At 45.7% G+C, this 14,267-nt stretch overlaps 1 protein-coding gene across 8 annotated transcripts in view; it reads left to right on the top strand.

The window, feature by feature from the left end:
* TSGA10 (testis specific 10) overlaps positions 1-14,267 on the top strand; it is a 302,307-nt gene that overhangs the window by 69,811 nt on the left and 218,229 nt on the right. The gene's annotated exons all lie outside the window — the stretch shown is intronic.

Below are 14,267 nucleotides of genomic sequence, written 5' to 3'. Positions count from 1 at the left end.
TTGGTTCATTTTTTTGTTACGACCAAGCCTCAAAAAGGTGCCCGAACTGACCAGATGACCACTGGAGGAAATCGGAGATGAACTTCCCTTACTCCCCCAGTGGTGACTAACCCCCTCCCATCCTGAAAATAACAGCTTAAAAAATTTTTTTTGCCAGCCTCAAATATCATACTCAGGTCCATTGAAGCAGTATGGAGGTCCCTGGGGGGGGTGAGGTGTGTGTGTGTCAGCGGAGGCACAGCGAAGGCATGGACGTCCTTCTTTCAAACATTTTGGACGTCCTGAACTGCCCCCCCCCCCCCACAGGGACGGCCAAATTTCAAGGGAGTGGAGTGGTTAGAGCACTAGTTTTGCAATCCAGAGGTGGCCTGTTCAAATCCCACTGCTGCGAAAAAGCCAAATAAATAAATAAAGGGGGTGTCGGAGGCATAGCAAAGGTATGGACGTCCTTCTCACTAAAACATCCACATTTTGGATGTCCTCAACTGCCCGTCGCAGGGACGGAGGCATAGCGAAGGCTCCTAACAATTGGACATCCTTCACCCATAAAAAAAAAAGATGTCCCTGATGAGCATTATACACACAGCTTGTCTGCATGTATGAAGCCGGCTTTGGCATGCGCAGAGCAGCCACGCATAACACTTGGCTGCTCTGCACTTAGGAAGGAAATTGTGTGGAACCGGCAGAACAGGAACCGCTTCACCTGCACTTAGCCACCGTTCCGCTGGAGTTGAGCTCCAGTGTGCGGGTGGCCAGCAGGGCTTGCAGGACAAGGCTGGAACTGGAGATCCAGAGGACCCACCCTGGGTCTAGGAAACACGAGGAAGCAATACTAAATACTAGATTGCACTGAGCGCTGCATGCAGCCGCTAAGCCAGAAACACGACAGACTATGAAGACAAGACGTACCAGAGCTTAGCAGGAGCAAGGACTAGGGCAACATGCAAGCAAGGCAGAAGGGGGTTCAGGGAATACCCACAGGTAAACCCACTAGCTAGGTAGAGGCAGGATACAGGATAATCACCCAGGAAATACACACTAGCTAGACAGAGACAGGATTCAGGATATACACTCAGGATATACAAGCAGGGTTCAGGATATACACTCAGGATATACGTTAGCTAGGCAGAGCGGGAAACCGGTTAAACACTAGCTAAGCAGAAACGGGCTTCAGGATAGACACTCAGGAAATACGCTAGCTAGGCAGAGTGGGAAACCGGATAACACGAGCTCAGCAGAAACGGGCTTCAGGATAGACACTCAGGAAATACGCTAGCTAGGCAGAGTGGGAAACCGGATAACACGAGCTCAGCAGAAACAGGCTTAAGGGTTGACACACAAGCTGGGCAAAGCAGGGCTCAGGGTAAACATAGAAGCTGGGCAAAGCAGGGCTCAGGGTAAAGAGAGAAAACCAGGAATAACAGGCCAAGGGGCTTGGGCTGAAGCTACAGCAGCTCCACACACAGCCAGAGAAATAAACCCAGGCTGTAGCTGAGTATCTCCAAACCCAGGCTGAGAACAAACAAAGACTGAGGCTACAAACACTGAGGAAGCACTAGAAAGACTAACAGTCCCCAGACACTCAAACAGAGAGGCAGAGCCCAACCGGAAGGACTAGCAGTCCACAGGTACAGAAAGCAGATGGGTAGGAACCCAGAGACATGCTAGTAGCAGCGCAACAGTACTCTCACTAACCTGCTGACCGTTAGGCATGACACCATGCAAAGGCCCTGAATGCAAGCACAGCACTTCCTTATGAAGGCTCTCACTGATGAGTCACCAGCAGCAGGACAGAAGCAGGAAATACTCTGATCCTAAAGAGAGGCTTGACACACATAGGAAGTGAGCCCACAGGAAAGACAAGCAGGAGCCATCTTGGAAGCTGGCATAGAGCCGGTGGCAGCCATCTTAGATGCTGGCTCCCTAGAGAGACAGAGCCCACACAGGTGAAGTCTAGTGGAGCAATCAGCACACACAGCCAGAGCCAACACTAACACAAAGACAGACAGAAGCCAGCAGAGCTGCTGACCCCCAGAAAGAAGGTAAGGCTGAGGGTGGTCACGGCCACGGCCACAGACGTGACACAATATAATATGTCACTTATTCAAATAAAAAAAAAAGAAAAAACATTTATTGCAGCAAAGGCAAGTGTATATTCGAACAGAGAACTTCTTAGCCAAATGTCTTTTAAAATGTCACTATTTAACATATGAGTCACAGAAGAAGCAGAAGTGAAACAGTGGTCAGTGTCAGACTACGGGGGTGAACATTTTTTTGAATAAAGGTCTAAGTAGCTGTGTTTTGGACTTTGTACAGTGGACCAATCTTATCATCAGTGCTAATCATTTAAAGGCCCATGATAGGAAATGGAAGGGATTTGGGGATTTAGCTCAGACCTTTTTCAGCTGTAGCTCAAGGAATGTTGCATTATGGTACAGGAGGTAGGCTCACTGATATGAATAAATGATATGAAGTCTCCCAACTATTCTCCACAGCTGTTATGGGTGGATTATTTTGAGCTTCTAGGTCTTGAGGACTACAAATAGGTAAGATTTTCAGCATACCCAATGGATATGCATAAATGAATTTATATATAGTGAAGGTAGAATGCATAAAAATCTATTTTATGCATGTTTAGATCAGAAATAGTCACTGACAGACCTCAAGGGTGATCATGAAGTCAGATTTCAGGATATCCTTAAAGTGTTTACTGGAAATAAAACTCTTGATAAGGGATCCAGTCCTGGATTTGCCCATCTGCTTGCACATCCATAGATATCTGGTCAGCTTCTGGCATTCCCACCCAGCAGAGGTGTTAGTGCTTTTTTTTTTTTTTTTTTTTTTTGCCTATAGCCAGTACCTAGTATCTTCCTTTCTCTCTTCCCTCCTTGTTTCTCTTGGGCCTTCCTTTCTAGGACTTGAGGTGTGACCTCAGGATTAGAATTTGAGCCTTCCTTTGTCTGAAGTTCTGCCTGGAGCTGGCTTTTGTCAGATATCATGTTTAGCTTTCTTCTGCTAGCTTGTCTTTCGCCCTAGGCTGATCTGCTGATTTCCTTCAAACTGCAGCTGAGTGCCACATTATGCAATGATATAATTCTGTAAATCAGGCTATAATATGTGTTATATGATTTTCCATCCATTTTGCCTTTAACAAATAGATTTTTGATATGCCTGTTTGACTCAGGGAGTAGCCATTTTGTTTTAGGACTATTGTAGAAAGGTTTTAGTCTCAAGTAGCATTTGTTGGTGCCATGCTAAACCTCATTCTGCCTCTACTTCCAGTGTGCCAGCAATGTATTTTTTTTTTGTTACATTTGTACCCCGCGCTTTCCCACTCATAGCAGGTTCAATGCGGCTTACATATTATATACAGGTACTTATTTGTACCTGGGGCAATGGAGGGTTAAGTGACTTGCCCAGAGTCACAAGGAGCTGCCTGTGCCTGCAGTGGGAATCGAACCCAGTTCCCCAGGACCAAAGTCCACCATGCTAACCACTAGGCCACTCCTCCACTCAATGAAGTCAAGAGGTTATCAGTCAGCTTCTATGAGATAGGCACTTCCTATATTAAATGTTGGTTACATGATAGCTGTTGTATCCTTGCCGGAAACGTTTCCCACATTTCACCATCTACCCGATTTGTATAGTATATTCTGTAATATACAGTTCAGAAATGTCAAATGATTCTATCTTAGGCAGCATGGCAAACCCTGAAGGAGTTCTGAGATGGAACCTATCTCTGCTAGTGAGGAATTTGCAGTTATGAATATTGGCTTGTTGTGAAATTGTCTTAGGGAGATGAGCGATTTTAGTTTAAACTGATAAATGTTGTGTGTGTTTGATTCCTACCTACCCCGATCACGTTCTTTGATTATTATGTTAGTACCTCAGTTAAGCTTCATCTCTGGCCGTCTTCAAATCTAGGCTGAAAAGACCACCTTTTTGATGCTGCTTTTAACTCCTAACCCATACTCACTTGTTCAGTACCTATGTTAATATCATTCCCACCTTAGTAATTCCCTTATCCCTTATTTGTCTTGTTTGTCTGTCTTAATTAGATTGTAAGCTCTGTTGAGCAGAAATTGTCTCTTCATATCCAGTGTACAGTGCTTCGTATGTCTAGTAGTGCTATAGAAATGATAAATAGTAGTAGTAGTAAGATGTTAGGAGGGGAATGTTTTTCACCAGTTCATTAGGGATTTTCATTAATAACTGAATTACCCTGACCTCAGCAATTGTAGTTCCTCAGCAGTTGTAAAATATATAAAATAAACTTAAGGGACTTTATAGTAATTGGCATCCTTACTCCCTTAGCAATTTTAAATAACTTACAACTCAACATTACTAAGATGCAAACAGCAATCTATCAGCAAGATTGGGACTATCCAGTCTTTCAAAGATACATCCTCGCTGCAAGTGCCATAGGCTTATCTTCCAGTTGATGATGAGAGGTTGGATATGTGCACTTGGTGCAAAGAGCTCCTATCTCTCTCTGTATGAGTCCAATGTGTAACCACTAGAGTAATATACTTAGAGGAGCTGAGCTTATGAGACCTCCAGGGATAGTAAAGTGGTCCCACCTCCACTCTAGCCTGTCTTGGAGAAAAAAGGCCATCTGGAAGAATAATATTACCTTGGTGTGGTGAGAATTGATCCTGTAGCTAGGCTCTGCCCTCCAGTTGATGCAGTATCCTCTCACACTAAGAATGTGTCTCAAAAAATGTTCCAAGGAGGGGTAGGTAACATAGCCATTATAGTTGATGATTTGATCATTGGGAATGTAGATATCTTGGTGGCTGATGGGCATGATAATCACTTTGTAATTTGGCTGCCTGATGTGAAGATGGCAAACTTCACACATAGGTAGGATTTTAGACGGTGCTGGAGAGGAACTTTCTGTCATTGTATATGTGGGTATCAATAACATAGAAAGGTGCTCGAGTGAGGTTCTCAAAGCCAAATGTAGGTTTTAAGGTGAAAAGTTGAAATCCAGAACGTCCAGCATAGCATTCTCGGAAATGCTTCCTCTTGGATACACAGAATTCAAGAGACAGGAAGAGTCTGAATACATGGATAATATAAAGGAACAGGAATAAGGGACTTAGATATGTTATGAGCTGGGTAATGGGGTGGAGTGGCCTAGTGGTTAAGGTGGTGGACTTTGGTCCTGGGGAACTGAGGAACTGAGTTCGAGTCACACTTCAGGCACAGGCAGCTCCTTGTGACTCTGGGCAAGTCACTTAACCCGCCATTGCCCCATGTAAGCCGCATTGAGCCTGCCATGAGTGGGAAAGCGCGGGGTACAAATGTAACAAAAATAAAATAAATAAATAAAAATGTTCTAGGGAAAGAGGAGCCTATTTAAACAGGATTGCTTCTGCCTGAAATGTGCTAACATTTTTAAAAAACGGGGATAGCAGATTAACTAGATATTAGGAGAAAGCTGACAGTGTTGCAGTAGTTTGGAATAAAGTTGTCTTCAAAAGACAGTGGAAAAATGCTGAATTTAGTATATTCAAATAAGCAGGTTTTGATAAAGGCTAAAATAGCCCAGCCACATGTAAATAAAGAATAGACTACCATAGGGGAGAATCAGAGGTGATATGTCTTGTGTGAGCCATTGGAACTGTGAGGCCTGGTTTCACCTGCAGCTGTTTGAGGAGAGCAGTATATGATCGTACCAGTTCAGACCTGCTCTCACTGATCACATCAGAAGGCGTCAGAATTTTCCACAAAATTGTAGGAGACTACAGCCGTCACGGAGAGAGATTAGCTGCCCTGTTTGAGCAATCAGGCGTGCAAAGCCTGATTTCAGTTGTAGCTGCTGTTGGATGGAAGAGAACAGTGTTTGATCACTCCAGGTTGGACCCACCCTCACTGACATTATCAGAAAGTGCTTTCCACAAAAACCAAAGGAGACCTTGGTATGTGGCTGTGGACATGCAACTATGGGTGCATGTCCAAAGGAGTGTTCTTTGGAGCCCCATCAGATCTAGTTTAAATTGACCTCATCTTGTGGGTAAGGCCAATATTTGTTATGTGCTTTCTTGGCATGAACAAAAGGAACCAGAATGTGAGAAACTATGCTGAGATCAGGTTGATATCAGTACATGGCCCTGTGGGGTAATTGTTTGGGCTCTTAAGGTAAACAAGGTATTTGAAGAGGGATTCATTATTGGAACATACTCACCACCCCTTCCACCTGGTAGCCTTTTGGTGACATCCTCAGAGGCCCTAAGAAGGAAAGGCTAAGGTGGACAATCTTTAGAAGACCAACAGTGCCAGAAGGGTTTCTTTTTATAAATCTGGAGTGGACTCAGAATGACCTTTGAATGGTAAACATTAGTGTTAGGAGAAGATGCTGAAGCAAGACTGCATTGGAATGGGATTATTCTCAGCTCTGTCAGTGGAAAACAATAGTATCTGCTGAACTGTGACTCTTAAACCTGTAGTTTTTCCACTTGGAAGGGAGTTGGGGAAGGTAGGTTAACAGTTTGAAAATCTAGAGAGTGGTGACTAGGATGGAGACCACCATATCCAGTTGTTTATCTCACTATGTTAATTTATTGGAGAGACCTCTGTTAAAATTTCTACTTTAGAAGGTGAGCTAGTAAATTGTGTGAAGGATGTAAATAAAGAAAAGGTCAACATGGAAGAATTGGAAGTCTTGCAAAGCATTGATAATCTATATAAATAAATCCCACCTTGAACGTTCTGAAACTCCCTCCAACTGTGGCAGTGAAGTCCTGAACTGCTGTAGTCCTCCTGGCTATTCGGACTACTCACCACCGCCCTCAGCCACGCCCCTTCTGCGACCTACGCCACGCCCCAACTGGACATAAAAAGCACCATGAACGTTCTGAACCACACTTTGAGGCTTCAAAAGTTCGTATGTTCGAAGCTCTGTAACCACTTTTAACCACAGTACATCTGGGCGCCGCCATGATCTGAAACGAGCGTCACAGCTGCGTCACACCAATAGGAATACAACAAGCCTCGCTGCCAACCCCTTCGTTGTTCTGCCATTGCTCCGCCCTCAACGTCATGACGTTTGACGCAAGGGCGGGGCCTGGAGCGATTTCCCACCCCCCCACCTCCCTGCCAACCCCTTCGTTGTTCTGCCATTGCTCCGCCCTCGAGGGCGGGGCCCGGAGCAATTTTGGTGGCTTCACCACCACGAACCTTCCAGGCTGAGGCTGAAGGGTTCGTGGATTCGTGGTGTGAAGCCTTCAAGCCAGCCAGCCGTCTCTGCCCCGCCCTCGCGACAAAACAAACAAATCCGGAAGCGAAACGTCAGGAAAGGAGGCGGCGCTCCCGACGTCTAGCCTTCCCTTCGCTGTGTTCCGCCTTCAAAACAAGGCGGAACACAGCGAAGGGAAAGCTAGACGTCGGGAGCGCCGCCTCCTTCCCTGACGCTTCGCTGCACGAACCGCCACGGAGGTAAAGTTAAAAAGAATAAAAAAAAAAAAAAAGGGATGCATGGATGCGAAGGGGGGGGGGCATGGATGCGAAGGGGGGGGAAGAAGAGAGCGGGCCAGGCTGGGACATGGGAGAGAGAGTAGCATGGATGCGAGGGGGGGGGGGGGTCATGGAAGGGCGAGAGGGGACTTGCTGGAAAAGGATGCATGGAGGCGCCAGGGGACAGAGGAGCATGGATGGGTATGGATTAGGAGGGCAGGGCACAGGGAGAGAGGGGAATTACTGGAAATGGATGAATGGAGGGGGCAGGGGACAGAGGAGCATGGATGGGCATGGATTGGGAGGGCAGGACTCAGGGAGAGGGGAATTGCTGGATAGGGATGAATGGAGGGGACAGATGGGCATGGATGGATATGGATTGCAGAGCAGGCCTCAGGCAGAGAGGGGAAATGCTGGATAGGGAAAAATGGAGGGGCCAGGTGACAGAGGAGCATGGATGGGCATGGATTGGAAGGGCAGGACTCAGGGAGAGGGGAATTGCTGGATAGGGATGAATGGAGGAGACAGATGGGCATGGATGGATATGGATTGCAGAGCAGGCCTCACGCAGAGAGGGGAAATGCTGGATAGGGAAAAATGGAGGGGCCAGGTGACAGATGAGCATGGATGGGCATGGATTGGAAGGGCAGGACTCAGGGAGAGGGGAATTGCTGGATAGGGATGAATGGAGGGGACAGATGGGCATGGATGGATATGGATTGCAGAGCAGGCCTCAGGCAGAGAGGGGAAATGCTGGATAGGGAAAAATGGAGGGGCCAGGTGACAGATGAGCATGGATGGGCATGGATTGGAAGGCCAGGACTCAGGGAGAGGGGAATTGCTGCATAGGGATGAATGGAGGGGACAGATGGGCATGGATGGATATGGATTGCAGGGCAGGCCTCAGGCAGAGAGGGGAAATGCTGGATAGGGATGAATGGAGGGGGCAGGTGACAGACAAACATGGATGGCCATGGATTGGGAGGGCAGGGCTCAGGGACAGAGGGGAATTGCTGGAAAAGGATGAATGGAGGGGGCAGGGGACAGATGGCCATGGATTGGGAGGGCACGGCTCACACTCTCTCTCTCATATACAATGTCTTTCTGACTCTCACTCTCACACACTCTGTCTCACACTGTATCACATTCACTCTCTATGTGCCACACAGTCACTCACACACTCGCTTGGTCTTATACACTCACTCTCACAGAGAATCTGTGTCTCACACACACACTCTCTCTCTCACCCACACACACACACTCTCACTCACACTGTGTCTCACATACACACTTGCACACACTCTCATTCTCACACACACACTCTCTCACAAACACACTCACACCCAGACTCACGCTCTCTCTCACACAATCACACTTTCACTCTGACTCTCAAACAGTCACTCTCACATACACTCTCCCAAACATACACACTCCGAGGAAAACCTTGCTAGCGCCCGTTTCATTTGTGTCAGAAACGGGCCTTTTTTACTAGTGTCTAAATGAAACATAAAATTGAAAGAATAGAAAATGTATTTAAATATAATTTAGTGTAAGGTGTGCTTTATTTTGGCGCAATCCCTTAGGCAAATTCACCCCTAAGGGCTCATTAATCATTTATTTTACCCTGGATTTCTCCCTTTCTTTGCTCAGCGCACACACAACTGGAGCAGGGATTTCCCTTCAAGGCCCAGGCATAGCTTTCCCTTTACCACAAGTACTCAGAGACAGATCTGGAGTTCTCCAGCTACCTTTACTGAATACTAATGCAAAACAACTACAGTTTGAGGCAGTGGTGTGCTGCTAAATGTTTAACAACAGGCTCTCTCCCCGGTCCACCTCTGCACCCCCCCCCCCTTAATTGCAGAGCTGGCTATAGCTAGGGAGAGAGCCTGGGGGGGGGGGCAATGCATTACTCTCTCCAGGAAAAAAAATTTAAATGCTCCCAGGTTCCAATCCATGTTTAATGTGGGATAAAATGCCATAAATAAGTAAATAAATATAAACTTTTAATGTTGAGCACCTGATTCTCATAACACAATGTCTGTTTTAGAAGCCCTTTACCAGGAAAAAAAATCTCTGCAGTATACCCAAAACGACACAAACCAAATTAGCATACAGACCAGGAATTGGGAGAACAGACAGTCTTGCCAACTCTGAAAAACAATGTGTTATCAAAATCTCAGAACCTAACAAACAAATCCCTATTCAGACACGTGGCCTTGCAGTCACACATGCAGAACAGAGATAACCCCTCTTCAAATTCTTCAAAAATTAACCTGAAATCCTGCATGCAGCACAGTACCAGAAAAACAGAAAGAAACACATTGCTATACATTGCAAAATATGATAGCAGATGTAAATTCTCAAAGTGGACATATACCAAAATGAAAATAAAATGATTTTTTTCTACCTTTGTTTGGTGACTTTGTTTTTCTGATCATGCTGGCCCAGTATCTGATTCTGCTGCTCTTTATCTGTCCTCTTAACTCCATTTCCAGGGCTTCCTTTCCATTTATTTCTTTACTTTCCTCCTTTCTTTTTCATTTCTTGCCCTACATCCATAAGTAAAAGCTGGGTCCTCCGCAGACTTGACTGTCCAGTGGATCCAGCTTCTGCCTATTTTCTCAATCCATGTCCAGCAGTTTTTCTCCTCTTTTCCTTTTCCCTCATCTCATCTCCTTCCCTCCCCTCCATCCATGTCCAGAATTTCTTCTCTCTCCCTCCCCCTCCTCCATCCATGTCCAGCATTCCTCCTCTCTCCCCTCCATTCATGTTCATCTCTCTTCCCTCCCCTCCCCTCCCATCCATGTCCAGCATTTCTTCTCTCTCCCTTCCCCTCCATGCATGTGCATCTCCTTCCTGTCTTCCCTCCCCTCCGTCCATGTCCAGAATTTCTCCTGCCCTCCCTTCCATCTACTTCTACTACTACTACTACTTATCATTTCTAAAGCGCTACTAGACGCACGCAGCGCTGTACACTTGAACATGAAGAAACAGTCCCTGCTCGACAGAGCTTACAATCTAATTAGGACAGACAAACAGGACAAACAAGTGATAAGGGAATATTAAAGTGAGGATGATAAAATAGGGGTTCTGAACAAGTGAATAAGGGTTAGGAGTTAAAAGCAGCATGAAAAAGGTGGGCTTTTAACCTAGATTTGAAGATGGCCAGAGATGGAGCTTGACGTACCGGCTCAGGAAGTATATTCCAGGCATATGGTACAGCAAGATAAAAGGAACGGAGTCTGGAGTTAGCAGTGGAGGAAAAGGGTGCAGATAAGAAAGATTTACCCAGTGAATGGAGTTCCTGGGGAGGAATGTAGTTGAAGCAATAAGTGCAGTTTTTCTCCTCTCTTCTTTTTCCCTTATCTCATCTCCTTCCCTCCCATCTATCCATGTCCAGAATTTCTTCTCTCTCCCTCACGCCTCCTCCATCCATGTCCAGCATTATTCCTCTCCACCTCCTCCATCCATGTCCAGCAATCCTCCTCTCTTCCCTGCCCTCCCCTCCATCCACCCATGTCCAGCAACTCCCCCCTCCAGTCATCCATCCATATCCAGCAATTCTCCTCTCTCCCCTGCCACCTCCATTCATCCATCCATACCCAGCAATTCTCCTCTCTCCCCTGCCCCCCTCCATCCATCATCCATACCCAGAAATTCTCCTCTCTCCCCTGCCCCCCTCCATCCATCATCCATACCCAGCAATTTCTCCTCTCTCCCCTGCCCCCCTCCATCCATCATCCATACCCAGCAATTTCTCCTGTCTCCCTGGGCCCTGCCCTTCCCTCCATGCCCAATGATTTATCCTCTCTCCCCTGTGCTCCCCTCCCCTCCATGTCCAGCGATTCTCCTTTCTCCCCTGCCCTCCCGCTCCTATGTCCACCTGTCACCCTGCGTGGTTTAAATCTTTTACCTCCGTTGCAGCGGCTGAGTCAGTGAAAGCCCTGCCCATCTCTAGCCTTCCCTTCATTCCCGCTCAGTGTCCCACCTTCTTCTGATGTCATTTCCTCTCTCCGTGAGGGCAGGACACTGAGAGGGAATGAAGGGAAGGCTAGAGATGGGCAGGGCTTTCACTGCGGCCACTGCAACGGAGGTAAATAAAAGATTTAAACCCTCCCAGGGCAGCGCATGCAAACGAGGGCTGTGGGAGGTGAGTTAAGCATGGCTTGTGGTGCCCTCCTGCCATGCTTACTGCGTGGTTGCGCCGCCCTGGAGAGCAGGCTTGCTGTGCCAGAACAACTGGCTCGCAAGATGTTAAAAAATGTAACAACTGGCTCTTGCGAGTAGTCTTTCTGTTCTGAAGTGCTACAGCATTATGTAAATACTGTTTAGTCACACAGGATACATTTCCTTTATCTGTTTCTGTGATCCCTTTCCCCTTTGCCAGTGGTTTCCCAGGTACTGGGTTACCTATTCTCTTCCGTCTGAAATGTAACAGGCTGTCCTCTGGGATCCTTTACTACACAGAGTCTCAGAAAAAGGGGACTCTTTTTTTCCACAATACTGTCCATATGCACTGTCACAGCTTTCTTAGGTGGGGCATCAAAGCCTAGGATATCCAACATCTTAGCCCTGGGCTCATCCTTGACATCTAACTGAAATGGGATAGACCGGACAATCTTCTGCACAAACTCAGTAAAGGAGAGCTTCTCAGGGGGAGACCGTCTCCTTTCATGGGGACAAGAGGGATCTGATGGTATACTGAGGGACTCCTTACTCGAGAGGGCCTCTGGATCTTGATCAGACTCAAATAAGTTCTCTTGAGGGGAGCCTGTGGCCAGGCTGTGGGCAAGAGCAATGAAGGACAGAAATCCTCCTGTGCTCTAAAAAAAAAAAAAAAAGCTTCCTCCTCAAAGGGCTAGACAACGACACATTCTCAGTCTGCGCTAACTCTGACGCCCTTTAAGGTCCTGACATTGATGCAGGATGAATAGGCAATGGATGGGCCTCCATCAGGATGGACACCAATGCCCTCAATGCTTCGGCACTGTTGGGCAAGAAGCTGCTCCATCTCCTCCTGTAGTAGGAACCTACTTTTTTTTATAAAATTCCAGTGTAACTGGCCCAAAACATGCCTTGATTTAAGATACAACCACATATACCAGTTCTAGGACAGGTATAAATGTCTGCTCCTAGATATTAGGAAGAACACATGTACATTGTAGCATTTTATAATGTACTCACATACTTGTACACTATGCCCAACCTTTACTTGTCCACACATCCAGTGTCAAAGTACACACTATGTGAACATGCATACTTTTAAACTGGTCAGTATTTTATGAAGTCATTTATGTAAGTCAGTGGCTATTTTGTGAGTAAATGGCTACAATGCCAACATTTATGTGCACTATTAGCACATAAAGATAGATGCCACTTTATGTCCAGTGTGAAACCTCCCTTAAGATAGCATATTTTGTGAAGTGCAGGTAACAGTCCAGTTTTACTCATCCCTCTGGCTGATAGTTGAAGCAATAAGTGAACTTGGAAGATTAAGCCCAAAGCTAAAAGAAATGAGAGAGGAAAGTACTAATCAAGAGCTTAAAATACTGACCATCGCTAGCTAAATATTGACTGGCATGAAAACAGGAGGATTTTACCCTATGCTCAAACTCCATAATCTAAACCTATTCTTAAAAAGGGAAAAATTCAAGATGAATACATTAGCTATCATTCTATCCTTGTTTACACCAAGGATATTGGCTAGCCTCTCTGGATTTAAGACACATACACTCACATTCTGATTCATTATCATTATTGGCAGTTTTGCAGGTTCAACTGTCTAAAGCATCATTACCAGTACCAAGTAGCTCCCGTCAACCTTTTGTCAGGACTCGGTTATTTACAAAGTGTCTGGTTTGCTGTGTGCCTTCATAAAAGAAGTCATTATTTCTACTCTTAACTAGATGATTGGCTTGTGTCAGGGACCATGCCTTCGGCCATACTAACAATAATTTGAGTGACTGCTTCAAGTCATGAAAGTCTGTTTCCTAATTAATAAGGAATAGTCCATTTGGTATCTAATACTATCCATCAGATTACTCAGGGCTACCATAGATATCAGCATGGCAAAGATCTACTTTCCAGAGAACAGATAAAATACAGTTGTGAAGTTACTTACAGTCTAACCTGTCCTCATTCAGTGTCAGTTTGAAACATACTGTGTCTGTTGCATCACGTGGTCAGCACCATCCATGTAGTTTCTTTGGTGAGGCTTCACATGAGATTGCTACAATGACTTCTCAAATCTCAGTAGGAGCAACATCAGCAGCCCCTGCCCATTGTGTCAGACTGTCATCACAAATAAAGAAGTCTCTGCTTTGATAGAAAGATTGGAACATTCTTTCAGGCAGTTGTCTATTTCTGAACCTTTCATATGATATTGTTCTTACAACAGAAGCTTCACCTCTTGAATGGGGAGCCCATTTTTTACACCTGCATACCCAAAGGGTTTGGTTGCTGCAGAAATGAAAAATCCTTATCGACAGGCTAGCTCAGAGCACTATGAAAGTTCCAGCATTGGGTACAAGCGAAGAACATTCTGATCCAAACAGACAATCAAGTGACAATGTTTTACATAAAAAAGAAGGTTGAGAATCTTTCACCCTGTGTTAGGAAGGGCATGAGAATATCACATTTTGCGTGTTCAGTTCAATCCACTCTTATGACAACTTACTTTACTTGGAGAACGAAATCAAATGGAGATCATGTTAGTTTGGTGCTTAGAGCCTCATATATGGTCCCTTGTTCCCAATGTGGTAGAAAAATGTTTCAAAAAATGGAAATGACCAAGGCTAGGCTTATTT

This window comes from Microcaecilia unicolor, chromosome 4 (assembly GCF_901765095.1).
Source record: "Microcaecilia unicolor chromosome 4, aMicUni1.1, whole genome shotgun sequence".
NCBI classification, from domain to species: domain Eukaryota; kingdom Metazoa; phylum Chordata; class Amphibia; order Gymnophiona; family Siphonopidae; genus Microcaecilia; species Microcaecilia unicolor.
This window is presented reverse-complemented; position numbering and strand designations above follow the sequence as displayed.